Below are 15,209 nucleotides of genomic sequence, written 5' to 3'. Positions count from 1 at the left end.
TGTAAACAGGAGGAACTAAAGCGATGGCAATTATTACAGTTTAACTTTGGTTTCTCATCTGTACTAAAAGGTTATATTTCTATCCCCAAACCATTAAAACTTCATCAGTTTTTTTTTTCTCCTGAGATGCTAAGTTTTTATTTTGCCAAATAAGGGCATTTTTAAATCCCTCCACCTATAAAAATGATTGCTCATTTTTTAGGGTTTTTTTTTTAATTAAGAACTAACACAATAAACTGCACATATTTAAAGTGTACAATTTGATAAGTTTTGGCATACATATGCACCAATGAAACCATCACCACCATCAAGATAGTGAAATTATCCACCAGCTCCAAAGTTTCCTCATACCCTTTTGTAATCACTCCCACCTGCCCCCTCACAGCTCCCCCACTCCAAGCAACCAATGATCTGCTTTCTGTCACTATAGATTGCTTAGCATTTTCTAGAATTTTATATAAATGGAATCGTACAGTATGTATGTTTTTGAGGAGGGTCTGGCTTTTTTCACTTAGTGTAGGGTCATCTGTGTTGTTCACTATATCAGTAATTCACTCCTTTTCACTATTGAGTACAACCCATCATATGGATACACCACAATTGATTGATCCATTCACCTGCTGATGAATGGATCAATCATTAGGGTCATTTCCAGTTTTTAGCTATTACTTACAAAACTGCTGTAAACATTCATGTACAAGTCTTCATAGGGACACATGCTTTCGTTTCCCTAGGAGTGGAATATCTGGATCAAATGGTAGGTGTATGTTTAACATTTTAAGAAACTGCCAAACTGTCTTCCAAGATGTTTGTACAATTTTACACTGACCTACATGTATCATGAGGGTTCTAGATCCTCCAAAAACTTGCCAACACTTGGTATAGTCAGCCTTTTTAACTGCAGCCATTCAAATAGGTGTGTAGTGGTATCTCACTGTCTTTTTCATTTGCATTTTCCTAATGACTAACGATGTTGAACATCTCTTAATGCGCATATTTGCCATTTATATATCTTCTTTAGTGAAGTGTTTGTTCAAACCATTTGCCCATTTTTTCTATGTTGTTTGTTTTCTAATTATTAAAAACCCCAGTTTTTTTTAACAGGTGGTACAAGACTGGTAACTAAGAACTCAATCAAAATTTTACATAATTCACGGGTACCCAAGAGGATAAAAACTTCACAATGATTATTTCCTAAAACCTATGCTGAACTAAAATAATCTCTAAATGTTATGACAAACTTGAAATTCTTCTAAAGCTTGAAAAGAACTTTATTTTTTATCAGTATTGCTGTTAAGTCTACACAAGTTCAGAATTTAGTAAAAAAGTAATTATATTTCCATGTATTCTACTAGTACCTAAACCATCTTAGTTCTTCCTCAGTGCATTAGCTGAAAATCACCAAAGTTTCTGTCTCTAAACCACATTTCACACTTTGTACTAATTATATTCTAATCCCATAAGATCCCATTTTCCAAAAATATTTTTTTTTATGTCAGACGTGTGCCTACATTCAAAAAGTGACGAAGGCCAAAACCTCTGTCACGTTGTTTGCGCAAACAGTCACAGCTAAAATGTGATTTGCAAGCATGAAGAAGAATTCTCCTTTAAGATCTGTAGAGCAGGCTGGATTTGAGGGCTGCTACGGGCTTTCCTTTGAGGAAAAGCAGGCCCAGTTCTGCTGTGCAGGGCCATCGGTTCGCAGTTCAATTGTTACAGTTGATGTGGGTTTCCTTTTAGATGCCTGGAAAATGACTCTGCTGACCACATCCACATTCTGAAATACTTTTTGAGAACTTGTAACCAAACTGCAGGAACTGACTCATTTTGCAGTGCCCAGCTACCACACAATCGTACCAGAATAGACTCCAGTCAAAAGCAGAAATAGCAAGGTCTTAGAACACAGGCAACAAATTGCCTATTTATATGGGGGAAGAAAGGGGGAAATCCCAGGATGCATGGGGAAAAACGGCTCAAGCCCCGGGAGACCATGAGACGTGACCAGCCTGAGAGGAAGGACTGAACAGAACACATGACTTCATGGGCAATATATGTGCTTCCCTCAAAGCTAGAAGTCATAGGTTGATAGAAAAGGAAACTTAATGTCTAGCTCTCCAAAGTCCACCTAGAAAGTAGATTCAGTTGAGAGAGATGTATGCAGGAGGATTTGGGGGGGAGATGGTGTCTTGAATGCCCATTCCTGAACTCCTTGCTCAGGAAGTCAGGAGCATGCCCCTCATCTCCCAGGAGGTGAGCAAAAATGGACATCCTATCAGGGATGCCAGAAAGAAGTCAGGCCAGAGCCCGGGGACACCAGGGCTTAGGACCAAAGAGATTTGCCAGTACCCTGAGGCTCCCTGACCTCCTTCGTTATCCGTTTCTACATCTTTCTCAGCTCCCAACGCGGTTCATCCAAGTGGGTCAGCTTCCTCATGATGTGCGAACTCTCACTCCCTCTCTCAGTGCAGAGTTCCTACCTTAGGGGGAAGACGGAAAGGAGCAAACTAGACCCTCCTCCACGAAACACTCTATGTTCCCAAGGTACTGATTTCTCCTCCCCACAAGTGAAACCGTCATTCTCTCAGTCAGTTTCAGCCAGAGGAGGTAAGGAAATCCGGTCCAGTTGAACTAAACTATAAATGACAAAAGCAATAACTCTTTTCTGCAGGTGGGTCCCTGGCTAAAAGAATATGAATGTTAACCCAAATGTATAACTAACTAGTCAGGCTAGGTCAGGCTAGGTGATAAAAGTTAGGTGGGAAGTCTCAGGTGATTTAAAGTAAGATAAACCTGGACCATACCTCCAAAGAGCTACCAAGTCCCTGGCTAAGCCCTGTTTGTTATCAGGCCTGGTGACATGGTCCAAGGTTGATAAAATGACCTATATATACATTTTATGTCTCACCTCACTGAGGCCATGTCTCTTAACATGTAAACTCCCAGATAACAGAAATTATACCTACCTTATACAAAAGGTAGGACTTTTAATATCAGATTATGAAAGTAAGAGAATGACAAGGGGCTGCAATTCATTTACACCAATCAACTCTATCTTTAAGAAACTGCAAAAGTGTTTTCTTCCCAACTGGTCAACTGCTTTTATTTTCCCATGATCCCCTTCTACCTCCAATTGTGAAAATGAGCACTGTGTGACACGACTTTTTAACCCATATCAAACAATAAATTTTCATACAGAATTCTAAGACGGAAACTATCAATTGATTGAACAGAAAACTAGGGGCTACAAAAACCATTTTGAACGCAGAATTACTCAAAAACCATGCAGTTCAAAAGTCTAAACTATTTCTCACCGAGTGTAAAATCAGCAAAGACACGCCCCATCAGAAGTGTGTTTGGGGCAAGTATAAATAGAATCGAAGCATCCCACTGCGAGAAAACTGAGTAACCCCACGCCTCTGAGGAATAGATACGACAGGAAAATTTACCCACTTTTGGATCTTTAGCTGATAAGGAGTTGATAGCTCAACTTTATCTTTCTTTACCAAGGTTTTCGTATCATCATATTTAAATGAAAAAAGTAGCATTTTCCCCCAAAGAGTGCCCTGCACAACTTGTACACACTCTGGTCATGAGGCACAATGGGCTGAACTCCCCAGGTTCCTTGCAGAAATCACCTGTCCCTTCGGAACACCATCCTCCTTCTCTTCTCTTCTCTTCTCGTCTCCCACCTTCTAGCAGCTTCTTACTATGGCCAACAGGGCCCTACGCAATCTGCAGTTCACTACCTCCCAGACCTCATCGACTACTTTCCCACAGGTAAACCTCTGCACAAATATCACAACATCAGAGAGGACTTTCCTGTCAGCCCTAGATAAAGCAGCTCTTTCCCGGGCCCCTGGGTACGACCTCTCTGTTGGACCAGGTTTTACTTTTCTCTCTAGCACCTTCTAACGCCTGGCATCTACTTATTTGTTCAATCACTGTCAGCCTGCCCCCTCCATGCAGTCAGGGACCTTGTGCACTGCTGTATTCCCAGACTAGGAACACCATCTGGCATGCAGTAGGTATGCAATACATTTTTGTAAAGTGAACATTTCCTACCTGAGAGCTTTGCCAATTGTTCTGCTACAAGCTTATGAGGTCTGGTTGGCACCTGGGACACTTTTTGTTAACATCTTATCAAATACCCCATACTTCAAGGGCCAGGTGGACAGGAGCTATAGGAGAGTGCTCATTTCCCCAGTGTGAAGAGAAATTAGGCAGGGGTTGGGGAAGAAAGAACAGTTTCTTTATACTCTCCCTGCTACCCAAGGGTAGAAGATACAGGAGAATCTTTCAGAAAAGGTAGAAATTTACTATCTTTATCAACCTCACTTGTCACAAACAGTCCTTACTTGATCTAGCTCAGAGAGAAAGAGCCCTGAGATCAGGAGCCATCCTTTTAGAGGTTGAATGATTTTGTTTTTAAATTTACATTCACATTTCCTTCCATTGGGCCGTATATACCTACGGTTGATGTAGACTTCGCATTTCATGCTAAAAGATATAAAGCATTTTCATCGCCTTTGTTGCTGTGGCCAAACCTGTATCAGAAAACACACAAAGTTTGTGCCATTACAAAGAGCTTGAATGGTTAGTTATGTGTTTTTCAAAAACTATGCAAAATAACACCCAAGTTTAAATCACACGTAAAGATGATGACCCTGTCTGCCTTGAGCAATAATATTCCTAACTGCAGCATGGTACCAAGTAACACTTCTTGAAGAGTTAGTAGTATAAACCCTCCTCCCTAACCTCATCTCCCCCAAAGAGAGGGTATCCCTCATTTTTCCCACCTTTACTTGGAGATATTTTCAAAAACTCATAATAAATTTAATCGAGGGCAGAACAGGACTTTTTACCCTCCAATTTGGCTTAAATTCTATTTAAAAATGATTTTCCAAGACATCGCTGTGGAGGCCCTTGTTGTCTCTTAATTTTCTTCAGAGAAATGAGTCAAAAGCTTGGGGGAATTCTTAGACCGGATTTATTGACAGATTCCCTACTATGAGCCCTTCTTCCACCACCATTAAAAAAAGAAAGAAAAACCATTTCTCTGCATTATTTTCCTGTCATGAGCCCTTTTTTCCCCCTTACTTTAAAAAAGAAGTCCGGCTGCCAAAGGAAGATGCTTAAAGTCTTTAATGAATGTCAGTCTGTGAAATGTGCCTTGCCTCCAAGATGGCAAAGGATCAAATAAAAGATGTAGTCACTAAGGTGAAAGGAACAAAGAGTGAGTTGGTAGTTACTCCTCCTTCCTTCCCCTAATGGACCCTCCACCCCGTCCTTTCTTTCATGTGTCTGCAGGTAGGCGTTGAATGAGTTACACGAGAATACGGATAAATGAATGAATGAATGAAAAAATGAAGACAGATATGCTTAATATATCCTCTTATGAGCAGGCTCAGTCCAAGGCCAAGAGAATTTTTAAAGAGATTTCTATGCACTCAGAACCCACAGGCTAGGGTGACCTGCCCTTGCCTTCTAAACCAAATTCTTAACCTATATTTGAAAGAGGAGGAAATTCTCAAGGTGAAACCCCTTTCCCATATCCTGAAAATTAACTCCTCATCCAAACAAATGGCTTTATGCACATAGATGACTTCTTATAATTCTTTACTTACAAATTCTGCCCCTCTAGATTACACCCAGAATGAGATGGAGATAAAGGAGAAAATATTAGTAATTACAGATTCTTACTCATTTTGTTTTCTATGGATGAATGCTATACCGATAGAAGAATCTCCAGAAAGGCTGATGAAAGTGCATCCCTAGGACCCGAAAGCTCACATACTTCTACCTTCCACCCCCACTTTCAAGTGAAAACATTAGAGAAAAAAATAGGGGAAGTTACATGAGTAAATGTGTTAGTGCATAAGATCAACTGAAAACAAGGAATTCCCCTCTTGGACTTCAGTGGCCTAATTAAAACTCATAAAACACAAATGACTAAAACTGCTCCCAGCGATTTGTGTAATAAGAAGCAGAAAAAGTCAATTTTGTATTTCAATATTGAGAGGGCCAGGCCTGGAAGATGTGACACTTCGCAGAATAGAGATGAGAAGACCATTTCTGAGACTTTCAAGTTCAATCAACTTTTATTCTGCTTTTCTGCCAGAAGTACTTACCATCTGTACTGGTGACATCTTATTTGGATGTAGATTCTGGTCCCACAGCTTATCAGCTGAGTGGCCCTAAGCACATTCCTTTACCTCTCTGTGCCTTAGTGTCCTCATCTATGAAATGGGCACAATAATTGCACCAATGGGTTGTCAAGAGGATTAAACAGGTCAATGTGGGTAGAGTACTCACAACTGTGCCTACCCAGAACATGGGAAGTGTGTCAGAAATGGCAGCCACCATTATCATCACTGTTTTGCTTAATCTGGTGTGAAGAAAAACATATAGCTTAGAATGGATCCACAGGCTTTGACACTTTGAAGTCTGTTCCCGAAAGGATCTGGGAAGGAACTAGAGCGTGTTAAGTACCATTATTCCAGGGACCACAGTATGTGCTTTACATGTGTTATCTCATGCCACAGCCCTGGAAGCTAAATACTGATGCTCTACTCTCTGGGGCTTACAGACATAAATGGGATAACTTACTCAGCTAGCAAGGGGCCAAGTGAGCTTAAAGCACAAGTCTACTTATTTCCAAAGCTGGGCCGCTTAGGGGGCAAACACGTCAATGGATGCTGTGAACAGGTACCATCTTGGGGTCATATGATACTCACTGGAAAATGTCTGGATGTCTGGAGGTTTTTTTCAGGTAATCAGAACTCTGAAAGCACCTTGTAACATTTTGCTGGGCCTGTACAAAGTCATTCAGTTTCTCTCATTGTTAAGAACGCTAGCCTCACTTTATATATATCACACAACTAATTGAGAGAAATCAATGGGTTTTCATTTGAAAAGTCTTTATCCATCTGCTTTAAGAAAGGTGGGGGAAAAAAAAGAAAGGTGAGAAAACTAAGCTTTCTTCTAATACCACCACCAGCCATGGGCTTTCAGTAAAACAGGTGCTTAAGGAGAATTAAACTCTTCCAAGGCAGAAAGGGAAGATCATTTAAAACAAAACCTTATGGACTTCCCTGGTGGTGTAGTGGTTAAGAATCCGCCTGCCAATGCAGGGGACTCGGGTTCGAGCCCTGGTCCGGGAAGAGCCCACATGCTGTGAAGCAACTAAGCCTATGAGCCACAGCTACTGAGCCTGCACTCTAGAGTCCGTGAGCCACAACTACTGAAGCCCGTGCGCCTAGAGCCCATGTGTACTCTGCAACAAAGAAGCCACCGCAATGAGAAGTCCACACACTGCAACTAGAGAAAGCCCGCGTGCAGCAACGAGGACCCAATACAGCCCAAAATAAAAATAAATTAAATAAATTAAAAATAAAATAAAACCTTAGATTGCTTTTCATAATCAATGACTCCATCTTCTACCTTAAAGTAACCAGTTACACTTCGTTTTTAAGCAAGTTATTACTTTGTTAGATTGACCATTTAAAAGAAAGCAACTAGAAACTATTTTGCTATTAAAATATAGCTAAGAAAAACAAAATGTCTCAATTATATTGACTTAACAAAAGTATTTTATATTCAACTTTTATATGCATCTAATCTGTTCCTTTAAGAATTTAAAGAAAAAAAAAGAATTTAAAGAAAATCAACTCTATGAGCGTTCTAATGATGTATATACATGACAACATTATTTATAGTTAATAATATCTATGTATTTTTCAATTTTATATTTTAGATTATCCTAAATACTTTGGAATGTATAAACTAGAATAAATATAGGGTTGAAAGACAATAGGTTACACAGTTGAGAATTTAAGAACTTGAGCCAGGAAATGTCCAAGATGAAATCATTTACATTCTTTAATATGTAGAATGATTGTTTTATATTAATTTTTTTTAATTTTTCAAAGGAAAAGAATAGCAAGTAGGCGAGTTTAAGATGTTTTCACTGGAATAAATGTTATGTATTGTTCTCCAGTTCCTTATCTAAATTGAAGGTAATTCATAAGATACAAAAGTATTTTACTTTGCATGTTTTCCTCAGTAATTTAAAATTGTCTTGATTTTAAAAATACTCAATGATTATATTCAAATTTGGCTAAGTTTCCTCTCCTGAACGAAGACATGGGTTCTCCAAATTCTGATTGCACAATCCAAACAGTTTGTTTAAGAAAAAGAAATTCTCGTGGTTGTGAATATAAAAATAACTAACAGTAAGAAAACTCCAATGGGCAGAAAAAATTTCATTATTTATGATAGTCTGAGATTGATAGGAGGGAATGAGTTTGAATAAGGAGATCAAAGAGAAATAAATCTAGGACCCTTACATTTGTTCAAAGATAACATTACTGCTAGTATTTGACTGAAACGCCAAACAAATAAATAAGTAAAACATACAGTATGTCAGACAGAGATAAGTGCTAAGAAGAAAAATTAAGCAAGATAGTGGGATAGGGAAATTGGGAAGTAGAATGGGGAGGTTGCTATCAGCTTGGAATGAATTTTTATCCTTAGAAATATAGAGGTATTGGAGCAACATCTTATACACTTCTTTGAGAAGTATTGTTAAAAGTATCCTTTTGTGGATTCAGGGTCATGCAGCACAAGGTCCACAGGGACCCTTGCTGTGTCCAGTGTGGCTCCCATGCCAAGGAGTTCACTCCCTCTGCAGTGACCCGTGTCCTTCTCAGAGCCCAGACCTCCTGCTGGGTTAAGGGCCCAGGAGATGTCTCCAGAAAGACTCTTCCCACTATTCCAGATCATTTCCTTGGGGTGGAGGAAAGAGTTATTTTGTGCATCTTCATTTTTCAAGATAAAGAAGTCAGGCTGACTGCTGATGGAGATCCTGTTGGGAAGCCTATAAAGAGATAAAGAGCCTCTCAGAGCCCTGGAACACCCACCCTCCCACCGAGGAAAACCTGTTCTAAGCATTCCGCAGCAGGCCCCTGGTAATGACCATGGTGGTGATGTCTGATGACACCAGGAGCGGGGTGACTAGGAATAAACAGCTGAAACCCCCCTGTGACTCAGTCAAGAGTTCCAGTGCCACATCTCCAGGCCTCCCTCATACCTGAAGCAGACTCATTAAGAGCAAACTTTAGCCAGACTGCTTGCTTCCCAATCTTGGCTCTATTGCTTCCTGGCTGGGACACTTTGGGTAAGTTGCTTCACCTCGTTTCTCCATGTAAAATGGGGATTAAAAACCATATTGGCCCTCTTCAGTTTTTGTGAAGGTTAAGTAAGTTAATATATGTAAAGCATTTTATACCAAAACACAACTACTGAGCATCTGCCATGTGCCAGACACTGTTCTAGATGACAGTGATTCGTTTAGAGCAGTGCCTGGCATATAATGTGAGCTCAACGTATACCAGTAATGAGAGGTCTACAAACCCTTATCTCACTCTCAGATTGATTATTATGATGCTGATTTTATAAAGATAATAGGGTAACTATTCTATCTATATAAAACTCAGCACTCCATGGTCAAACACATTAATAATTTCTACAGTAAAACATAAAAACATCCTACTAATTGGGATAAGTAAAGACTATAAACACTGGCTTCATGTCAGTTTAGGTCAGGATTTGCTACCAAATTTTTTACATTAAAATCTTTTGGTTTTCAGACCTTTTCGGATTTCAGAAGCGAGCAATGGTGGACTTATATAGTAAATAAGGGGCAAAACCCACTGAAGTCTCCTTTTCCTTTCTAACTTCTGGACATGCTAATGACCAAATAAACAGTCAAAACCATTTAGGAGTAGAAAATAGGAAGCCCTTCAGGCATGGGAAATCCACAACTGCATAATTAATCCATGCCAAATATAATCTAAACAATCCCTCCTTCCTTCCAAGTAGAGTGTGCCATAAGCTTCTCAGTCAACCAATTCATGGCCACAAACAACAGGTCTCAAACAATCTTTAAGGGTTTTTAAAAGTAACTTTTGAATATAGGATAATATACTTAAGTTTTACCACTATTTTAATCATACAACCCTATCTTTCCTATGGAAAAAAGACAAGCTATTAAATGATTTAAAAAATTGACTTAAAAACATGGACCTTCAAAGAATACAGGATGCTCTGTAGTCCATCTAGGGGAGATGAATAAACGTTATGCCAACATGGTAAACTATCCTGCTACTGAAGGAATTTTCTCCACATTGCATTTAAGGAAATATTTGCAGCTCTTGAAGAGCTATACAATAACTAGTTCAAGATGTTTGCACTGCTGGTCAGCACTGGATAAAGGATTTGCACAAACGCATGGAAACCGACTTCTCTTGCCTCTTCATTACCCCCATATGTTGTTATTTATCTTCCCCAACTTCTCTGACCCCTTTCCACTTATTTTATACTCAAGTAGTGCTTTGTTCATGACCTATGTTTACCACTCCCATGGCGATCTGTACACAAAAGCAAGTCAGGAAGACATGGAACGAACGGAGATACTTATATTGCTTCATGGTTTTTTCCCCTTCTCATTATCCTCCTACTAAGTGAGACTGTAGTGGGAGGTCTGAATGACATTTGCAAACCGAGAACTTAAAGCTACATTTCAACACCCAACCCCTCAGTTGTTATAGGAACAACACTATGAGGCTTATCTAGGTTCTGACAAACAGCCACTTGTTCCGCTAGTGATTAAAGTTCCCCCTTCCAATCAAATATATACACATATACATATCCATACCTCGAAACATTTAGTTGGGCAGAACTGTATACCATACCAAAAATGTAAATACAAGCCCAAAGGGAAAGTGTTTATATTCCCAGATTTGCAAATATCAATAGTACTTAAAGAAAGTTATTCTGAGGTCTGTCCCTTGACCCGAGTCCCTTCCATTTGTAGCTTTACATACCCAAAGACAAAGACATGTGCATACCATTCATGTCTTTTAACAAAGTATACAAAACTTTTAAGACTCTCCATAACCCCAGAGAATTTATTTATTTTACATGTATTTTTAAAAATTAATAAATTGTAACAGAGAGGAGCACAAAGAATTGAAAACATGAAGATCTAAAGAAATGCTTTTGGAATATACTTTTTAGCATTTACTGTTTCAACCTGCTTCTGTCATATTTTTGTCATTCAAAACAATGGCTTCTAAATGGATGAGTAAAACCTAAAAATTATGTAGAGGCTTTTTTCCATTAAGCATGGCAGTGTTTAGACAGATTATTAAATCACCATGTTTCTCCCAAGTATTTCCATGAAATACAGAGCTGAAAACAATTGTGAATCACTGAACACAAAGTAGCAATCAGATATAAATTACCTGTAAATATTTTAATGTTTTGTTACCACTTTCTGTCTTCAAGACTTTGAAACCTATAAATCCATGTACTTCAAGAAAAAGAGTAGCATTTTTCCATATCCTTAGCCACACTTCAATTAAGTCAAATAACTTGTAATATTAACAAGTTTGGATCACCACTCTGATTTATTGGAGAACCTGCCCTTAACGGCCATGCTTACCTTGCTTTTTATCTATTTCTTTGAAAATAAATACTTCTACAGAAGTCTTGAGAGCTATTAGTCTGAGAAAAATGCTCTCAAAAATTCTCAAAGTATATAAGCAGGAAAAAAAAGACCAATTAACAGATCCCACTAGAGTCATCTTCTTCCCCTCCACCCTCATCTCACTCTAGTGCCAACAAGAGAAACTGTAGAACTGCTATCCTGTTTTTTATTATACATTTTCCCCTTTCAAGTTAAGGATTTCAAGATTTTGAAAGAAACAGAATGAAAACCCAAAGTCAGAAATGCAGATTTAACTCTCAATTTGAAATAATGTACTTTTAAAAAGTAAATAAATAATACTGTATCCTCTATAACCCTAAACTTACAACTCTGTCACTAATAGTTTTAATTATATATATTCATATTCATAAAGGGAGATCACCAAAATCACCTACATGTTTGTGAGCAGTTAAAGGACAAAATATTTTTCCATCTGATTCCATAAGTGGACATCACATGATTACTTCTATTGACCAATAAGAAACTGATAAAATCAGGTAGCCACCCTCCATTCTAGTTTTATTTTCTTATTTTATTCAACTTTTCCACCACAATCATTCTTAAGAAGCCAAATCAAGAAATCAGACACTCATGCCTAATATAAAATTGTGTTTCCTTACAGTTCATGAACAAGAACCTATTATTTATATATATATATATATATATATATATATATATATATATATATATATATAAAACACAATTACTCAAAGCATTATTGTATTTTTCTGGAAATTTAAACATAGGGGAAGCTCAGATTTAAGATTAGAAAACTGAATTTAAGATTCCGGAGAAAGAGAGACACAGGCATACCAGTAGGAACTGCTAATCATGATATCTCGAGACATCTCTCAAAAATGAACCATGTAGAAATAAACCACCCTTCTACTGTACTAATGTAATCTAAGAGAACAGTCTTAAAATTCATAACACAAGTGTAAAAAAAAATTTGTTACCATCTTAATCTGCCCTTCACAATCAGTAGGAAATTTTTCCAATGCATTACTTAAACTATCATTTTGTAGAGTTCTAACTAAATTATTGACATCCTAGTGTAGAAGGACGGAAAGGAGGGCAAGTTGACTAATTCTGAAAACATCCCTTTAAATATCTATCACACATACTGTTCAGACTAAGTGGAAATCTATATCCATGGAATGTTAATGCCACAACTCTACCAGAGAACCCATTTTTATTCTCTTCCCCCTCATAAGAAGAAAAAGGTGGCCGGGGGTCGGGGAGCCAAGCTAGTTGTGTTACATATATTTGGCTAACTGGTAACGCTCAGCTCATCTTTGTTAATTACCTGGCTTCTTCTCAGCCTTTATGCTGTATTCTTGGGCTGCTCCTTTTTTAGAATTCCTCGCTCTGTTTATGTGTTCTTTGGTTCAACACAGTTGTTAGGGGTCTGTGAACAATTTTACAATTCCCACACACACCATATGATATCTATTAGGGAGCAATGCCACTTTTCACTTACCAATTCTGGATAAAGCAGTATTTCCTGGTGACAGAATGCTGCTGCTTCCGTTCGCTAAAACTCCCTCTTCACAGCTTGATAAATCTGATTAGAAAATGTCTTTGTTCCAGATCACACGAGGCGCTTTTTTTCCTAGGAAAGTTTTCTAAAGAGTTATCTGCATTTCATTCCTGTGACAAAACGAATAAGAACAAGGGGGGTAGGGAGGGAACAGGGAGTAAGTCCACACAAGTTCCTGGCAAAGATTTTTAGCTGCATTTTTCTGAGTTTAATCAGTAAGCTACATTAAAGTGACAGTTACCAGTTCAGGGAGCCAGAGTTTGATCAAGGCAGCCACAACCAGTTTGGGTATCTTCCACTGATGTGCAGACCCCAAGGAAGTAGTCCCTTGGTCATCTATCACATGTGGCTGAATCACTGGACACCCGTTGCCCCCCCTCCCCCGCCCCTGTTGAGCAGCAGCCCAGGCAGGAGAGTGGCTGGTCGCCCGAAGCGGGACCTCTTATAGGGACCCGCCAATTAGCTGTTGACCAATCGCAGGCAGCACCTAGTACCTAAGTCACATGACAGGGCAGTCCCTATGACTACAGGATTTCTGAATTACTGGGGTTACACAAAGGACACTCATTCAGGAAAAGAGAGAAAAAAAAAAAAGCCATAAGCCGAAACAGAAAACGCCCAGGCTGTGACAACTCCGGCTTTAAAACAGGGAACACCCTAGCCTCACACAGACAGACAAAAAGCCACAACCAAGCCAGGATGGAAATCAGCGGAATGCCTGGCACATATTAAAAAATAATCGCAAAGCAGAGGCTGAGTTTACAAACCCGCTTCAGCTATAAATCTACTCCTCCTTCCCCTTCCTCTTCAGTCTCCCCAGCAATTTTACATTCTCAACTTCTTTATTCTAAAAAGCTCCGGTGAGCCTCTGCAAAGCCGCTGGAGGAAAAATGGGTGAGACACAGGAACCCCTGCTCTTCTCAGCCCCTCAAAATACCCCTGAAGGAGATTCAAAGTCTGCCGTGAAAAAGTTCCTTAAACGAAATAGACGTCTCGCAAAAAGGTTGCATACATCAGGCAAAATTAAACATGGTCAGGACAAATTTGCACGGTAACGACCAAATCATCTGTCTCTCCCCCTTTCTTTCTCTCTCATGTAATGATTTTGGACTGTTCACATCAAGAACATTCTTGTTAAGTAAATGAGCCCCCCGCTTAGCGAACTAGCTACCAATTTACTTATTTTAACACCCCCAATGTATTTCTCAATTTTTTTTATATCTTAGGAAAAATTCAACTGTGAGCACCCCTATCATTTCTTTGCCCCCCACCCAGAATGGTACTTACATTTTTCCTTTGTTTGGGTCTGTCAGTTTCTCCCCCTCCCCCGACATCTGAAGCCAAAATATGGGCTCAGCTTCAACCTTCAAACCTAAAAGGCCCTATTTTGATCATGCAAGGCTGCAACAGCTCCTCCTCTGAGGCAAGCCTGGAACATTGTGCTGCTTGCCATTCCCAATTTATGGAAGGAAGCGTATGTCAAACAAACCAGGTGATGACTCAGACTGCCTCCCCCAGCCACGTTTTCCCTAGAATGGGAGGGTAGCGTAAGTGCAGCCCATTTGGATGTGACTCAGTTTTATTAGACTGGTGATTGTAGTTAATCTGACAAGCTCACATTTTTCTTTTATAACTTGTACATTTCAGGATCACAATGCACGTTCTAAATGGTTTCAAAGAATTGGATCATGTAAAAGAGAAAGTTGCAAGACTGTTTTGAAGGTATGGCAAGGCTCTGGTTCTATTCCCAAATATTTAAAACTTCCTAATTATTTGTTGAAACTTTTACAACTGAGGCAACCGAACGTTTGAGTTCATGTGAACAGCAGTAAAGAGGTTTTATAATTTTAGGTCTACTGGAGGCTTTTACAATGGGGACTCGGATGCTCAGCGTCCTGAGGACCCAAGTTTAACTCTCTAAGTCTGCAGACCACGTGGCAGGTTCTTTAGGAAGTGGTCAGGGGCATGAGAGCCATGTTGCAGCTTTCACTTTTGCATTTACTGCAATTCACATGATAACTTGAGCCACTCACACACAAGCACACATGCAATACAATCACATTCTCTCTCTCTCTCACACAAACACACACACACACACACACACACACACACAATCTGTAC

At 39.2% G+C, this 15,209-nt stretch overlaps 1 long non-coding RNA gene across 1 annotated transcript; it reads right to left on the bottom strand.

Moving 5' to 3' along the window:
- Positions 1 to 8,329: 8,329 nt before the first annotated feature.
- LOC308608745 lies at positions 8,330 to 13,417 on the bottom strand. Its single transcript, XR_014014226.1, has 3 exons — positions 13,330 to 13,417; positions 13,029 to 13,198; positions 8,330 to 8,875 (listed from the first exon to the last, which is right to left on the bottom strand). It is a non-coding gene; the product is annotated as an uncharacterized lncRNA (long non-coding RNA).
- Between the last annotated feature and the right edge of the window lie 1,792 nt (positions 13,418 to 15,209).

The sequence above is a fragment of the Mesoplodon bidens genome (genome assembly GCF_964165515.1).
Source record: "Mesoplodon bidens genome assembly, chromosome: X".
In the NCBI taxonomy this organism is placed as follows: domain Eukaryota; kingdom Metazoa; phylum Chordata; class Mammalia; order Artiodactyla; family Ziphiidae; genus Mesoplodon; species Mesoplodon bidens.
Note: the sequence above shows the minus strand (reverse complement) of the source record. Positions and strands in the feature narration are given on the sequence as shown.